General features: G+C 34.5%; 1 protein-coding gene across 7 annotated transcripts in view; it reads left to right on the top strand.

Annotated features, from left to right (window-relative positions):
• Positions 1–17,606, top strand: part of STS (steroid sulfatase) — a 175,150-nt gene that overhangs the window by 131,691 nt on the left and 25,853 nt on the right. The window lies entirely within an intron of this gene.

Genomic DNA, 17,606 nt, shown 5'->3' with positions numbered 1-17,606 from the left:
GAAGAAGAACTAGGTAAATTTGAAAAATTTAATTTAATACAACAAACAGAGAGGTTGGTTTTTGATGAGCTGAATCTCTATGAATTGAATAGTACTAACAGGATTAATGATAATGATGAATTCATGATATTAATGATATTAATGAATTAAGTAATTGTAATTAATTATCATTCTTACCTCTAGTTTAGTTATAACATATCTACAACACCTACAATATATATACTAACTCAGTAAATGTTAATGTTGAATATTGAATATTGACCTACTGGGGGAAAAGATATATCAAAAAATTCAACTATTCCTAATTATCAATTAAAAAGGGAAAAAGGGGGGGGGGGCAATAATAATAATAATAATAATAATAATAATCTGTTAAAAATTTATTTACGGTAAAAAGTGAAATTTTGTACAATATATCTTAAGTCAGATTCACTGGGCTTATAGAAAACATTAGGCATATAGCATATACAGTACTTGATTTAATAATTAATTGATATCATTTGAGACTTCTACTCTATTCTATCCCATTAAAGTTGTAGAAATCTGTAGTAACCTGTAAGGTAGAGTGGGGTGAAGTAATAAAAGAGATTAAAAGAGATTAAAATGGCAACCTTCCAGAAATATACCAAAAAAGCAACAGGCTCCCCCTCAACCCAAAAATCAATAGTCAGTATGTTAGCGACAGAAAAGTCTAGTGGTACTAGCAATATTAGCAACACCACACAAACAACACAGGAAGCATTAATGGCAATTCAAGAAACTATGCTTAAACTCCAGGAAAAATTAGATAGGAACCACAAGACAATGAGGGAGGATATGCAAAAAATGGATAATAAAATTGAAATTATACACCAAATTTTGGGAAAAAATGAAAGGAGAATAGAACAAATTGAAAAGAAAGTAGAACAAAATGATAAAAAAAGTAGTAAGAATGGATGAAAAATTAATACAATTAAATAAAGAGTTAGAAGAATCAATAATTAGCTATGAGATCGACAGAGCAGAATTTTATATCAGATTTCAAAATGTAGAAGAGGAGAAAAATGAAAACCTAGTAGAGACTATGACAGAAATGATTGCTAATATACTTCAAAAAGATAAGCAAGAAACTGCTAACGGAATAGATGAGATTTACAGGGTGCATAATAACTACGCCCGAAAACATAAGCTCCCTAGAGAAGTACATGTAAGATGTGTAAAAAAGGAAACTAGAAATGAAATATTAAAAATTGCAAAAGACGAAGAAATAATTTATAAAGGGAAGGAAATAAGAGTTCTTAAGCAAGTACCTAAAAAATTAAGGGACAACCAAAGAGGATATCGACCATTAGCAGAATTTTTAAATAAAAGGAAAATCTCCTTCAGATGGTTAATCCCGGAGGGAATGCTTATCATATGGAAGGGAAAAAAAATAAAAATAGATAATGAACTTATGGCACAGGAATTCTACAAAGAACTGATAGCGGAAGAGAGGATAGAAATAGAAAGTCAAAAAGAGATAGAAGAACCACTGATAGATCTAGATAGCGGGAAAGAAGGAACCTCTAAAGATAAAGAACAGGAGGAAGAAAGAATATTAACAAGAGCGCAGAAAGAAAACAGGACAAACAGAACACAAATAAGGAAATAAAGGGGGATGGGAACAGAAATTAAGTTAATCTCAATTAATGTAAATGGTTTAAATTCATTTATTAAAAGAAATAGTATATTCAATAAATTACAAAAACAAAATTTAGGTATTGTTTGTCTACAGGAAGTACATATTCCACAAAAAAATGAAAAACAATTAGAAAATGAGAAAATTGGGAAAGTATTTACGTCCTTATCACACAACAAAAAAAGAGGGATTGCAGTTTATGTCAAAAAAGAACTAGATCCAAGAAAAATATATGCAGATAAAAAGGGAAGAATTTTAATCATAACAGTAAAAATCGTTAACGTATATGTATCATTAGTTGTAATATACGCACCAAATAAAAATATTAAAAAATTCTTCTATAACTTGCACCAGAAACTGATTGAATTAGAAGTAGAAGACATTTGTACGATAGGCAATTTTAATGGTATAATTGACCCCATTAAGGATTATAAAAGTGCTAATAAAAATCGACATAAAAAAAGAAAAGCACTACCAAAAACATTTCATCAAATGTGTGAAGAATTAAACTTGAGAGATTGTTGGAGAACAAGAAATCAAAATAAAAAAGAATATACATTCTACTACTCCAATGCACACCAAAGCTGGTCCAGGATTGATATGGCGTGGGTTAATAATAAAATAGGAAACCTAATAAAACAAATTCAAATTGATAAAAATGATTGGACTGACCATAACCCAATAAAAATTATATGAAATGAGGAGGAGAAGAAAAATAGGAGTTGGAGATTAGATCTACAACTATTAAAAGAACAAGAATAAATAGACTGGATTGAAAGAGAAACGAAATTATTCTTAAAAGAAAATAACAATTTAGATACCTCCCTCCAGAATTTATGGGATACAGCAAAAGCCTATCAAAGAGGCTTAACAATAGCCTATAAATCAAGAAAAAACAAGGAAAAAAGACAAAATCAAAAAGAGTGGATATTTAAATTAGGGAAATTAGAAAAAGAATCCCAAAAAGACCCAGCAAACCTAAATATAAGGCAACAAATTATGCTGATAAAACATAAATTAGAATTAATAGAGATAGAAGAAGTAACAAAGAAACTAAGAGAAGTAAAACAAAATCAATTTGAACACGCAAACAAACCTGGTAGATGGCTATCATATAAATTGAGGAAAGAAAGAGAGAAGAAATTAATCCAACAATTAATAGATAAAAAAGAAACAACACATTACCAATCAGAAAAAAAGAAAGAAATAGCATTAGAATACTATAAAGAACTGTACAGTGAAGAAAATATTAAGGAAGGAGATATATTAAAATATTTAGAGACATGCAAAATCAATTTAATAAGTAAAGAAGATAAATAAATATTAAACAAAGAAATAACAAAAGAAGAATTGGAAAGAACAATTATGAAACAGAATAATAATAAAACACCAGGCCCAGATGGCTTCCCAATTGAATTCTATAAGGCAACATTCCATATAACGGGAGAATTATTATTAGAAATTTATAACAAAATGCTAACAAATGGTGAATGCCCGGCATCATGGCAAGAAGCTAATATAACACTGATACACAAAGAAGAAACAGATCCAAAATATATTTAAAATTATAGACCAATATCTCTGTTAAACGTAGACTACAAAATTTATATGTCAATTATAGCAGACAGATTAAAAAAAATATTAAACAAAATAATACATTCTGATCAGAATGGTTTCCTGCCTAACAGACAAATTAGAAATAATATAAGAATTACATTAAATACGCTAGAATATTATGAAAGCCATAATGATAAAGAATTTGCAATGCTGTTTCTAGATGCCGAGAAAGCCTTTGATAATCTCAATTGGAACTTCTTTAAAAAATTAATAAACATGGATTTAGGAGAGAATTTTGAAAATACAATTAACAAAATATACTCCAAACAAAAGGCAAGGATAATTATAAGCGGAGATTTAACAAATACATTCGATATTAAAAAAGGAGTGAGATAAGGCTGTCCACTATCTCCCTTAATATACATAATGTCTATAGAAATCTTATTAAATCGAATTAGAGGGGAATCATCAATACAAGGCACCCAAATTAAACAGCAAATATATAAAACACAGGCTTTTGCCGATGATCTGGTCTTCTTCTTAGAAAACCCAGTTACCTCAATAATACATTTAGTAAAAGAACTAGAGAACATGGGAAAGTGGCCAGCTTAAAAATAAATAGGAATAAAACTAAAATATTAACCAAGAATTGTAATCAAGATTTAAATAAATTACTAATAAAAGAAACAGGTTTCCAAATAGAATAAAAAATTAAATATCTAGGAATTTGGTTTACGACAAGGTATTCTTCACTGAAAGAACTAAATTATATGAAATTATTAACTAAAACAAAAGAAGATCTAGAAAAATGGTCAAACTTAAATTTATCCTTAATAGGAAGGATCAATACAATAAAGTCTAATATACTTCCAAGGTGGCTCTATCTCTTTCTTTCTTTTTTTTAAATAAATTTTTTATTAAATATATACAATAAAAATCAAATACAGAAAGACAAAAGAGATATGCATATTGTACATTTTTTACACTCTACTTATGTAGTAATTGGGGAGTGGGAGAAGGGGGTTGTAAAGGGAGGGAAGTAGATATAGAAGGAAGGGGGATAGGGAAAAGAAGGGGGGGATAGAGAAGCGAAAACCAGCGTTAGAGCTGGGTCTTTCATGATTTGCGGCCTGTAGTTTGAGCTCGTAGTTGGTGTGTTTTACCCTAAGGCTTTATCGATATGTTTTGAAAGTAGTTTTTAGTGCCAATATATATAATTCATTTAGGGGTTTATTTTCTTTGTAAAGTTGGAGTTCGTGTCGATCGATGTTTACAGTTTGTTGTTTCAATTTGATGTTATGATTTGTGATGTAAATTGCTATTTTTTCAAGTTGTTTTTGTTGGATATTTTTCTTGATGAATAATTTTTAGATAATTCCTTTTTTTTAACCAAAGGTACCATTTATCCCAAGCTTTGTAGAAATCTGTCTCATCCTTGTTTTGCAGTTCCATTGTTAGTTTGGACATTTCTGCGCATTCCATTATTTTAATCAAGAGTGATAGAGTAGTTGGGTTTTTGTCTTGCTTCCAAAATTGTGCATATAAAATCCTTGCGGCTGTAATAATATGGATTATAATATATCTGTTTTCTTTACTAAAATTTTGTCTTGTGATTCCTAGTAGAAATAGTTCGGGTTTCGCATGGATAGTCTGAGAAGTAATTTGTTCTAGTATAGTTTTAATTTTTTCCCAATATTTTGGGGTGGTTTCACATGTCCACCAGATGTGGTAATATGTACCTGGTTTTTCTCTGCATTTCCAACATAATGGTGATAGATTTGGATACATTTTTGCAAGTCTAGCAGGTGGCAAGTGCCATCTGTAGAACATTTTATAATGGTTTTCCTTATATGAGGTTGCCATCGTTAATTTATAGTTAGCAGTCCAAATTTTTTCCCATTCGTTTAAATAAATTGTGTACCCAAAGTTTTGTGACCATGCTATCATAGTTCCTTTAACTATTTCTTCAACAGTATCGTGTTGAAGGAGGATATTGTATATATTTGATATTTGCTTTTTTTGTGGACCAAAAATTATTTTATCGAGGGGGTTATTTTTTTGGAAGTCTGATTTGTTCTTATCTTCATTGTATTTTGATTTTATTTGTAGGTAGTGTAACCAATCTACTTTAATACCTTTTTCCATGAGTTTTTGCTTAGAGATTAGTTCATTATTTTCGTTTAGTAGTTGGTCGTATGTTATAATTTTATCAGGGGTTAATGCATTCGGGTATATAATGGCTTCTGTTGGTGAAATCCATTTTGGGATGCAGAGGTAGTGGTTTTTTTTAATGAAGTGCCAGGTATTAATTAAGGTTTTTCGGATGTAGTGTGATCTGAAATATGTTGGTATTTTATCTATGTCTGTCATCAGAAACTTGTGCCACCCGGATTGAAGGTCATAGCCTTCAAGTGTTAATATTCTAGAATTTTTAAATATTATTCATTCTTTCAGTAGGTTTACAATTGAGGCATGGTAGTATAGTTCCATGTTTGGTAACCCAAATCCACCCCTTGACCTATGGTCTTGTAGGCCCTTAAGTTTTATCCTGGCCTTTTTTTTTTGTCCATATGAATTTGCGAATTTTTTTGTGTAAGTTTTTGAAAAAGGTCCTATTTAGTTTAATGGGTGCAGTTTGGAAAAGGTATCTTTTCTTGACTTCAGCAAGGGATGAGAAGATTTCTCCAAGCTTGGGGTGGTTTAAGATTAATTGGTCTTGTTTTTTTACATGCGTTTCTTGGAGACAGATTATATCTGCTTTTTGTTGTTCAATTTTGTAGAATGTTTTTTTCGTTTTACTAGGAGAGTTGAGGCCATTGATATTGATAGAGAATAGTCTTATTTCATTATTCGGTAAGGGTTTTTTGTGATGTAGGTTAGTTTGCTGGTTCTCTTCTTTTCTCCTTTCTCGCCTCCTCTTGAGATCTTGTTGTTGGGCCGTCTCTGCCATATTCTTCCGTTAATTTAAGTCCAGTTTCCTTATCTGCGAGAGTGTCTTCAGAGCTGATTTCATCCAGGCTAGATTTATCTTTTGATTCTTGCTCCCTATCTCTTTCAAACAGCACCAATACAATTAAACAAATCGTTCTTTACCAAAACAAATAAAATAATTTCTAAATTTATTTGGTGCAATAAAAAACCAAGAATAAACATGAAAGCCCTACAAGATCTAAGAACAAGAGGAGGATTTGGTCTACCCAACTTAGAAATATACCACCAAGCCACTAAATTACTATGGATTAAAGAATGGGTCAACCTTGAAAATCCTAGAATTTTAACAATAGAAGGCCACGATATAAATGAAGGATGGCACGCACATTTGTGGGAAAAAGAACATTCAAAACATTCTCATTTTAAACAACATCAAATTCGGAATACACTGTTGACATGCGGAAAGTTAGGAAAAAACACTATAACGAAATACCCAGATGGCTATCCATACTAGAAGCCCAAATTCATCCAAATATAATTAACCAAGAACAAATAATAACCTATGAAGCCCTATTAAATACCAAAGGAAGTCTAAAAACTAGAGAAAGACTTAAAGAGGAAGGCATAGTAATAGATTGGCTACCATATTACCAAATTCAAAGTAGATACAAAAAGGATTTGGTAAAATCCGGAATATGTAAAAAACAAAATGAAATAGACAAAATATTGACAGGATCTGATAAAAAATTTATAACCAAAATGTATAGCTATCTACTAAACCATGAAAACATCGAAGAAATAGTTAAACCTAATATGATAGCTTGGATGACTAACTTTGGATACGCAATTCAGCTAGAAGAATGGGAAAAACTATGGTCAGTTAACTATAAGATGACTTTGTCAACACCATACAAAGAAAATCTTTATAAAATGTTCTTTCGATGGCATTATGTGCCAGTGCGCCTAGCCAAAATGAATGTAAATATTAGTACCAAATGTTGGAAGTGTAAAAAAGAGGTGGGAACATACTACCACATATGGTGGAAATGTAACGAAGCAAAAAAATTCTGGATCCGAATTAGGACATGGATGGAAGAAATACTGGGCTATAAAATTGAGATAAAACCGGAAATGTATTTATTAGGCATAATTAGAGGCAAACACAGCAAAGAAAATTATTATTTAATAAATCACTTACTTACTGCTGCAAGATTAGCATATGCACAAGTTTGGAAACAAGATAAGACTCCAAACAAAGAAACGGCGATTAAAAAAATATTAGACTGCGCCAAATTTAGCAAATTAACATATGAAATTCAAAACCAAATTAACATATGAAATTCAAAACCAACAAAATAAGGACTATTACAAAGTGTGGGAAAAATATACAACTGGGTGGAAGTTAATAAAAAGGTATAGTAAATAGAATTGTAATAATTAAATCTTGTAAATATATAAATCGTAAATGTTCAATGTTGTATTGTATGATGTCTAAATGTTTGTAAGTCAAACAAAATAAAATAAAAATGAATTGCAAAAAAAAAAAGAGAAATGCTTGCCACAAAACTTGGGTAGGTGTGTCTGGGGTGGGTCATGTGACGGGGGGGGGTAGTGATCAACCCAGGTTTTGTGGCTCCTGATGTTTTCTTTTCCGTGTGAAATGGCTCTTTGAATGTTTAAGGTTGCAGACCCGTTATAGATGTATACTACAAGCTACCCAAACAAATAGAGGAAATGATGAACTTTTTGACAGTCAGTTAATTAAGATATGTAGGAAACATGCCACAATAGTAATGGGGAACTTTCACTATCCTGATATTAACTGGGGAACAAACTCTGCACCTAGTGGAAGATCAAAGATTGCTGAGAAACCTAGTAGACAACTTTGTTTCCCAAAAAGTGGAGAAGGAAATGAGAGTAAACCATACTTTATTCTCACTAACTGAGATGAAATGATAGAAGGCATTGAAGTTTCAGGAACTTGGTGGTGGTGGTGAGAGGAGCGAACATACAATATTGGAATTCAACATTATGCAAGAATAAGCAATAGAACAAAGTCAAAGTAGACTCTTGGACTTTAAGAGGGCTGATTTCAATAAACTTAGAGAGAGCTTGAGATGGATTCCATGGATGAGAAATTTCAAGAAGTTTGGGAAATTTTGAAAAGTGAGATTATAAAAGCTAATTGTAGCACAATTTCAATGAAGAAAAAAAAGAGATCTCAAAAGAAACCAGCGTGGTTGCACAAAGAACTCCCTGATAAACTGAAAACATTTCTTCTTTTAATGTAGCATTTATTTGGCTCTCAAAATTACAGACTAGTTTTTTGAAATTCCATGAATAAAAACTCTTAAGACTTTATTAATCAATCAAGTCAACTGGCCATAAATGGAATGTTTGATTTTAAATTGTTGGTTTTAACTTGTTTTTAATATTAATATTTTAATATTAACTGTATGTTTATTTTAGTTGTGAACTGCTTAGAGTCCTTAGGGATTTGGGCGGCATACAAATTGGATGGATGGATATATGGATAAATCAATCAATCAATCAATCAATCAATCAATAACGAATCCTGTTTATATCACTCAAACTCATCGCTGATCATTTAATGAGCACTACACTTGTCAGCAAATAAGTCTATACTCATGGGCTGAGATATATTTTCTAATGTCTATTTTCCTCTTATATCAAAATGAAAATAAAAAAACAGGAATATCGGATTCTTTTAAATAAAAAACTTTACAGTAATGTGTTTCAAATACTATTTACTTAATTAACTTTGTGAAATATAGTCTTATAATCAAATTATAAAGCTACATCTCACAAAAATGACTTTAGGCAGTCTACAACAAAGTGATAAACATAAAAAACAGTCATTAAACAATTTTTAAAAATCATTCAATAGATTAGATGCTAACAGCAACAATGGAACAACCTCAATATCTCATAGTTTTTGAACAGTTGTTACATAAAGACCCTACAAGTCTAATATTATCTTAATGCTCTTAATAAAAGTATGGCTTGGACAGTAAGAACATTTCAAGATAAGTGAGTTTTACCAGCAGCCATACAGTTCGATTTTATATTATGAATTAAAACCCCTTTTCTCAAATAAAACCTTCTCTTTCATTAAAAGAAAATAAATCATTTATAAGTTAGATATCTGCTTTATGTTTACTTTTAAATAAAAAAAGACTCAATAGAAAATACTAAAAATAAGCTAAAGTTATGTGATTGTCTGTGGCAACCTGGTCATAGTAAGCAGCTTCACCTGCTATTCTGTCTTAATTCCATATTTTTGAACTCCCAAAGAACCCTACAAATTATGTCCTATTTTAGGTTCTCTAACAGTGCACCATTTTTAACCATAACTGACTCATATAATTATAGAATCATAGAGTTGCAAGGGACCTGGGAGATCATCAAGTCCAACTCTCTACAAAACTGCAGTATTCATTATACCATCCCTGATAGAAGACTATTCAGCCTCTGTTTGAAAACATCCAGTGGAAGAGAATAAACTATTCCATTGTAGAAACTACTTTGTTTTATTTTATTTATTTTAAAACAAGAAGCAGTAGGTTCAGGTAATTTTCATTTAAAAAGGGACTTAAGCATACAATTTATCAAAGTGTATGAGTTGTGTTTACGGTAATCTGGTAAATGAATACTGTACTATGATAATTTCATATGTAAAATATCAATTGTATTTTTTATGATTATCTTACTGAACAAAGCATCTGAACCTGATTTTCTTAATTTAGTTTCAGAGAAATGATTTTTCCCCTTCCATCTCATCCACCTAAATTAATTTGTATATAAAACCTAATCTCAGGAGCCATTGGGAATAACATGAAATGTGTGTATGGGTTTAGGTGTGTGTATAGAATTTAATTTCACAAACCTACTCACACATAGAATAGCAAGTATGCACCAAGGCCAGTGGTAGGTAAATAGCTGAAGGTAAGGATGCAGAAAATTATTGGAGTGATATTCCAAGCCAGATTTTTGCCCTTGCACTGCAACAAGTATCTTGGATTTTTTTTAAATTTTATGGCAGATAAATCTTATCAAAGTAGGTATATCTTGCATATCTTGGAACATATCCAGTTGTTAGCTGTCTGTGTTCTTTCTGGAAATGGAGCAAATGAGCAGTTCCAAATGTATAAGCTTTCATTTTTACAGTGGCATTTTTACCCTCCCTCAACTCCAGGAAAACCTTTATAGCCTGAGGAGGGCAAACATGAGCCTACTGGGCCCACCAGAAGTTGGTAAACAGGTCGTTTCCAGCATCCAGAGGACTGTTTCCGCCCCTCCCCAGGCATTGAATTATGGGTGTGGGCACTCATACATGTGTGATAGCGCACATGCATTCTCTTTCAGCACCCAAGGAAAAAAAAGGTTCGCCATCACTGCCCTAATATATACACTTAATTCTTGGGTGTATCTTCAAATAAGTTTAATTTTAATTCCATATTTCCTATTTGATATCCCTTCCATTGTGTGTCTTTTCTAATTTTATTAGCTAACGTTTCAATTGCCATTGCAAAAAGCATCGGGGATAGGGGACATCCCTGCTTAGTCCCATTATTTATTTCTATCTTCTCCATTCTATTTCCATTCACTCTAACATAGGCTATGTTTTCCTTATATATTTCTTTTATTATTTGACAAAACCCTTTCCCCATATTCAAACTATTGCATAATTGGAACAAATACTCATGATTTATTTTATCAAAAGCTTTATAAACGTCTAGCTTTAGTAATCCCATTTTCCTTTTAGTTTTTGTGGCATGGCTTGTATATTCTTCTTCCTTTTATAAAACCATACTGGTCTTTCCCAATTATCCTTGGTAATATATTTTCCAATCTATATAACAATTGTGTTATATCTCCAAATTCTTTGTCTACCAATGGGGTCTATTTTTATAATTGCCGTTATTGCTGCATGATCAGATATCCAATTACTTTTGGTTTTTGCCTTTTTAACTTGAATGTTTCCTGTTTTGTTCATGAATATATAATCAATACAACTAAACTTATTGTGTCTTGCTGAATAATATGTTCCTCTATTTAAATTATCAGCGTGTAAGTCTATCATATTTAACTTATTCAAATTTAATTGCTTCTTTTCTTTGTTATTGGCTGTTATTTCTACATTAAAATCCCCAGCAAATATCACCGTCCCCTCTGAAAATAAATCCAGTTTATGTTTTGCATTCATAATAAATTGTTTAGCATTTACATTTGGAGCGTATATTACTGCTAACGTTATCATCTTTTGATTCATTTTTCCTTTTACAAATAATAATCTTCCTTCTTTGTCCCCTTTTGTTTGTGTCACCTGAATTCTTGGGTGTATCTTATGCTTCCTGATAAAATAGAGTTCATGAAAATGGATGTTGTGGACATAACAGAAAAATGGCTGAATTCAGTTTATTTTATCTTAAGGTTCTGTTCGGGTCGTATGTGACCCGAAACCAAGTTTGAGTCCCTGTAAAACATTTTCCCTGCATATCTGAAACTTGAAATTTCATGACTTTTCATCATTTCAGGGGTTCTCTCTATGAGAATTTTTTTGGGGGGGTGGGGGGCTTAGTTTTTGCTGGGCAAAAAAACTTCCTAATGTTATGTTCGGGTCACATATGACCCGGACCGAAAACTCTTCATTTGAAGTGCTTATGTTTGGTCAATTTGAAAACTTTTTTCACTTGGAAAGTAGTCTGAACATTTCTGCACACAATGATATGAAAATTGAAATGAAAAAAGTAAATCTTATTGGTTTATTTCGTGGATATAATGCATGCCCCTCCCCGTTTTTGTGATTTTTTTTCAATTTTTCCAGTTCAATTTTTTCAATTTTTCCAGTTCAATTTTCATATCATTATGTTCAGAAATGTTCAAGCTACCAATCCCACACCAACTTTAGTAAAATAGAATGGATTTTGCTAGCAAAACTATCCATAAAGTGAAGACTATTTCAAAAAAACGGAGGGGCATGCATTTCATCAACAAAATAAACCAATATGCATCAATTTTTCCAGTTCAATTTTCATATCATTATGTTCAGAAATGTTCAAGCTACCAATCCCACACCAACTTTAATAAAATAGAATGGATTTTGCAAGCAAAACTATCCATAAATTGAAAAAATTCACAAAAACGGGGGGGCATGCAATATATCCGCAAAATAAACCAATAAGATTTACTTTTTTCATTTCAATTTTCATATCATTGTGTGCAGAAATGTTCAGACTACTTTCCAAGTGAAAAAAGTTTTCAAATTGACCAAACATAAGCACTTCAAATGAAGAGTTTTTGGTCCGGGTTGTATGTGACCCGAACATAACATTAGGAAGTTTTTTCGAACAGAACAGCAGGGTTAATTATACAAGCTGTAGCTGCTAGGATTTGTAGACAAAGACATGATGCCCACCAGAACATCTCCGGGACCGTCTTCTGCCGCACGAATTCCAGCAACCAGTTAGGTCCCACAGAGTTGGCCTTCTCCGGGTCCTGTCGAGTAAACAATGTTGTTTGGCGGGGCCCAGGGGAAGAGCCTTCTCTGTGGTGGCCCCAAACCTCTGGAACCAACTCCCCCCAGATATCAGAGTTGCCCCCACCCTCCTTGCCTTTCGTAAGCCCCTCAAAACCCACCTCTGTTATCAGGCATGGGGGAATTGAGATATTCCCTTCCCCTTAGGCTTATAAAATTTATGCATGGTATATCTGTATGTATGATTGGTTTTTCTTAAATTGGGGTTTTTAAAATTACTTTTAATATTAGACTTTTAATATTAGATTTGTTTACATTGTCTTTTTTACTGTTGTTAGCCGCCCCAAGTCTGCGGAGAGGGGCGGCATACAAATCTAATTAATAAATAAATAATAAATAAATAATGTCCTTTTCTAAACATTTTCTAAATTCTAAGAATGGAACTCAAGGATGATATTTGAATTATCAGTCAGGTGCATGACCCATCAAGTCGTACTATTCCTGTGCAATTGGCAATTAGAAATAGAGAAAGGTATATGTATAATCCAAGAGTGAAAATCTTAAGTACAGAAAGAGTATAATGAAGCAGATCTTGTGGAAGATAAGATTTCCTACCTCCTCTAAGACTTATCCAGCATTTAAATTGCTGGTTTTAAGTTCAGCACTGATTCCATTCCAGATTAAAACAGCATATTTTGGTGATTAAAAGTTTAACACAGCTGGGATGTATTTTCTTTTTTCTTCGTATGTAAAAACTGCTTCTAGCATCTGTTTGAATTAAAGTTATCCAGAGTTAAATTAGGAATGTCTGTAAGGAGAGCAAAATGTTGACAGCTCTGAATTATAATATATCAACACAGATGTTTTAAAGAAGTTAATTCACTTTTATTTAAATATCAGCATTTGCTGTCACATTGTTAAATACATTTGTCATATTTTTAAAAAAGAATTCAATATCTATGTTCACATATAATTCATACACACACACATCTTCATTGGAAAGTAGTTGATGATTAAATAACATTTAATGTGTACTATACAACCCAAGTCACATTCGGTCATTGTTTCAGAAATATTTATATCCTAAGGGGTCTTGGCACTCTCTGAGCTTGGTTGTTTTCCTGCAGATATTTTATGACCTAAATTAGGTAAAATCATCAGTGCTGCTGATGTTACCTAATTTGGATAATGGAACATTTGCAAGAAAACAACCAAGCTCAGAGAGCACCACAACCCACCTCATTTCAATCCTGAGCATACTTAAAGAGAAAACCAGTTATGACCAAAGGTGGCTTCCCCACTGAGTTTATTTTTGGAATAAATCTGGTAAGAAGCATTGGAAATCTTCCTTCCTTCCTTCCTTCCTTCCTTCCTTCCTTCCTTCCTTCCTTCCTTCCTTCTTTCCTTCTTTCCTTCCCTCGCTCCCTTCCCTCCCTTCCCTCGCTCCCTTCCTTAGCTGGGAAATTGTCACAGAACATTGAAAATGAAGATTTTGACTGCAGTTGCACCAGGATCAGAGCAGCAGCCATAACACTAGAGCAGACATAAGTTTCTCAAATTCAATTCCCTTACAAGGCAATATTGGCTTCTCTGTATAAGAGAACCTAGTTTGTGGAAACTACTAACCTATGAGCCTACTAAGGATAAAACTAGGCATTGGTGTACTTTTAGCAGAATGTCTCCTGAATGAACAATATTGCCTTTTTTTTAGCCAAAAAGTGCTGACAGTGGCATAGGCAAACCTAAATCTCCCAGCCTAGCCTGTACGTTGTCTATCTTACTATAAGGCGTTAATTGAATTCAATCCAAACCTTTATTGTCAATGCCCAATATGTGTACAATGAGACTCTTGCAGTGCACCCCCAAACACAAAATACATCTCAATAACTCATAAGTGTAAAGGGGGGGACCCGAGCACAATAGATCATACTAACAGACATACAATACTATATACATATGCCTATACATATATGTGTATAACAAATATATTATATATTATACCACTGTAGACATGTTGCACGCTGTGCTGGCCCTGCAAATCTATCATACCAAATAGTGATGGTGTTACAGTGCATTCAGAAGTCTGACAGCCTATGGATAGAAGCTATTTTTCAGCCTGTTCGACTGGCTATGCCTCTATAGCTCCTGCCAGATGGTAGGACTCTCAAGAAGTGCTGACCTGGATGTGAATTGTCCCTGAGAATTTTCCTCACCCTGCTAAGACATCGAAGTGAGATCAGGGGCCAGTCCATGATATTCTGTCCTGTATTCATCGTCCTTTGTAATGTTTTTCTATCCATTGCTGTCAAGCCAGCATACCATACTGTGATGCAATATGTGAGAACACTTTCTATTGTAGACCGGTAGAAGGAGGTCATCAGTTGTTGTTATTTCACCTTGTTTTTTTGCAAGATCCTGAGGTAATGAAGGCTCTGTTGAGCCTTCCTGATCACCCGGATAGTATTATTTTTCCAGGTGAGATCTTCACTATATGGGACTCCCAGGAATTTGAAAGAGGAAACCCTCTCCACACAGCCCCTTTTGATGTAAAGTGGGTAGGTTCCTCTAACATCTCCTAGAAGTCTAGCACCATCTCCTTGGTCTTGTTGATGTATTTATTTACTTATTTATTTATTTATTTATTAAATTTGTATGCTGCCCCTCTCTGCAGACTTGGGGCAGCTCACAGCAATAGCAAAAAACAATGTAAAATACAAATCTAATATTTAAAAAACTAAAAACCCATAATTTAAAAAACATACACACAACATACCATACATAAACTATATAGGCCTGGGGAAGATGTCTCAATTCCCCCATGCCTGACGGCAGAGATGAGTCTTAAGAAGTTTACGAAAGGCAAGGAGGGTGGGGGAAATCCTAATCTCCGGGGGAAGCTGGTTCCAGAGGGTTGGGGCCGCCACAGAGAAGGCTCTTCCCCTGGGTCCTGCCAGATGACATTGTTTAGTCAACGAGACCTGGTGAAGGCCAACTCTGTGGGACCTAACTGGTCGCTGGGATTTGTGCGGCAGAAGGCGGTCCCGGAGATATTCTGGTCCGATGCCATGAAGGGCTTTATAGGTCATAACCAACACTTTGAATTTTGACCGGAAACTGATCGGCAACCAATGCAGACTGCGGAGTGTTGGTGACACATGGGCATACCTAGGGAAGTTCATGATTGCTCTCGCAGCTGCATTCTGTATAGGTACAAGTTGTTTTCTGAGCAACATGTGGATAACTTTTGGACCTCTTCCCTGTATGATAATTCATTACCTCCTGTAATAAGACCCAGTATGGTGGTATCATCTGCAAACTTAATAATCCCATTGGATGGGTCAGAAGATATATATTCATATGTGTATAATGAGTACAGTTAGGGACTAAGCTCACAGCCCTGAGGAGAGCCAGTGCTGAGCTTCAGGGAGGAGTATATGAAAGGCCCTGCCCTCACTGTTTGGGGCTGGTCCGTCAGAAAGTCTTTAATCCAATCACAGGTGAGAGGAGGAAAATTCAAGTCAGTCAACTTTTCATTGAGGATGCTCAGTAGAATTGTGTTAAAGGCCAAACTGTAATCTATGAAAAGAATTTTGAAACAGTTCCCAGATTTCTCTAGATTTCTCTAGGCTCACTACAGAATGTAGGTCAGTAGCTATAGCATCAGGGGCATGTAGCTAGGGCATCAGCTATAGCTTTTCTCCCTGAAGGCAAACTTTTATTGGTTGAAATTTGGTGGGAGGCTTGACTTAAGATGTTGAAAAACCAATCTCTCAAAGCATCACTACAGATATTAGTGCAATAAGTCTGTAGTCATTCAGCCTGTTAATTGCTTTTTGGCACTGAGAAGATAGTGGCTGCTATAGGCCTGTAGTCATTCAGGCTATGAATTGTTTTTTTTTCTTTGGGACTGAGAAGATAGTGGCTGCTTTTAAGCATGATGGAACGCTGACTGTTTGCAAGATGTTAAAGATCCTTGTTGGGACCTCTGCTAGTTGGTTGGCACAAGTTTTTACTACTCTCTCCAGTATCTGGGCCTGCAGCTTTGCTAGGATTCACAGCCTTCAATACAGCTCTCACTTAGTACTTGTACAAGGTGAGTGGCTGGGAGTTGGAGGGTCAGTAGACTGGAGCTACAGGGTCAGGTGGATGAAGGTAGTGTTCAATTCCTCTACCAATGAGGCATCATAGTCGACTATCTTCATTTGTATTGCCTTTGCAATTGGTTAAGTCCCTACCACATTTGCTTCAGGTTTGTCTGCTAGACGATTCTCTGCCTTTTGTTAATATTTTTGTTTTGCCATCTTAACACCTCTTTGAAGTTTTGTTCTCACCTTATTCTATTTTTCTCTGTCCCTGCCTTAAAGGTGGAATTCTGGGCTCTCAGAAGTATCCATACCTCTGCAGACATCCAGGATTTACAGTTCCCATAGACTCTGATACACTTGTCTACTGTTATTGTCTACTCCAATTGCATAGCAGTATCAGCTGACAATGAGTCAGTCGAGGTGACTGGGGCTAAACGTCTTTGTCCATCAGTCTGGGAGGAGTTTGACTTGGTGACACCTGATGAAGTGGACAAGGCCATTGGAGCTGTGAGTTCCGCCACCTGTCTACTGGATCCGTGTCCCTCTTGGTTGGTTTCGGCCAGCTGAGGGGTGACACGGAGCTGGGCCCAGGAGATTGTCAACACCTCCTTGGTGAGGGGGTCATTTCCGGCCCTTTATAAGGAGTCACTTGTGCGCCCCCTCCTCAAGAAGCCTTCCCTGGACCCAGCTGTGTTTAATAACTACCGTCAAGTCTCCAACCTTCCCTTTATGGGGAAGGTTGTTGAGAAGGTGGTGGCGCTCCAACTCCAGCGGTCCTTGGAAGAAGCCGATTATCTAGGTCCTCAACAGTCTGGATTCAGGCCCGGCTACAGCATGGAAACTGCTTTGGTCACGTTGATGGATATCTCTGGTGGGC

Source organism: Erythrolamprus reginae, chromosome 4 (genome assembly GCF_031021105.1).
Source record: "Erythrolamprus reginae isolate rEryReg1 chromosome 4, rEryReg1.hap1, whole genome shotgun sequence".
Classification (NCBI taxonomy): Eukaryota; Metazoa; Chordata; class Lepidosauria; order Squamata; family Dipsadidae; genus Erythrolamprus; species Erythrolamprus reginae.
This window is presented reverse-complemented; position numbering and strand designations above follow the sequence as displayed.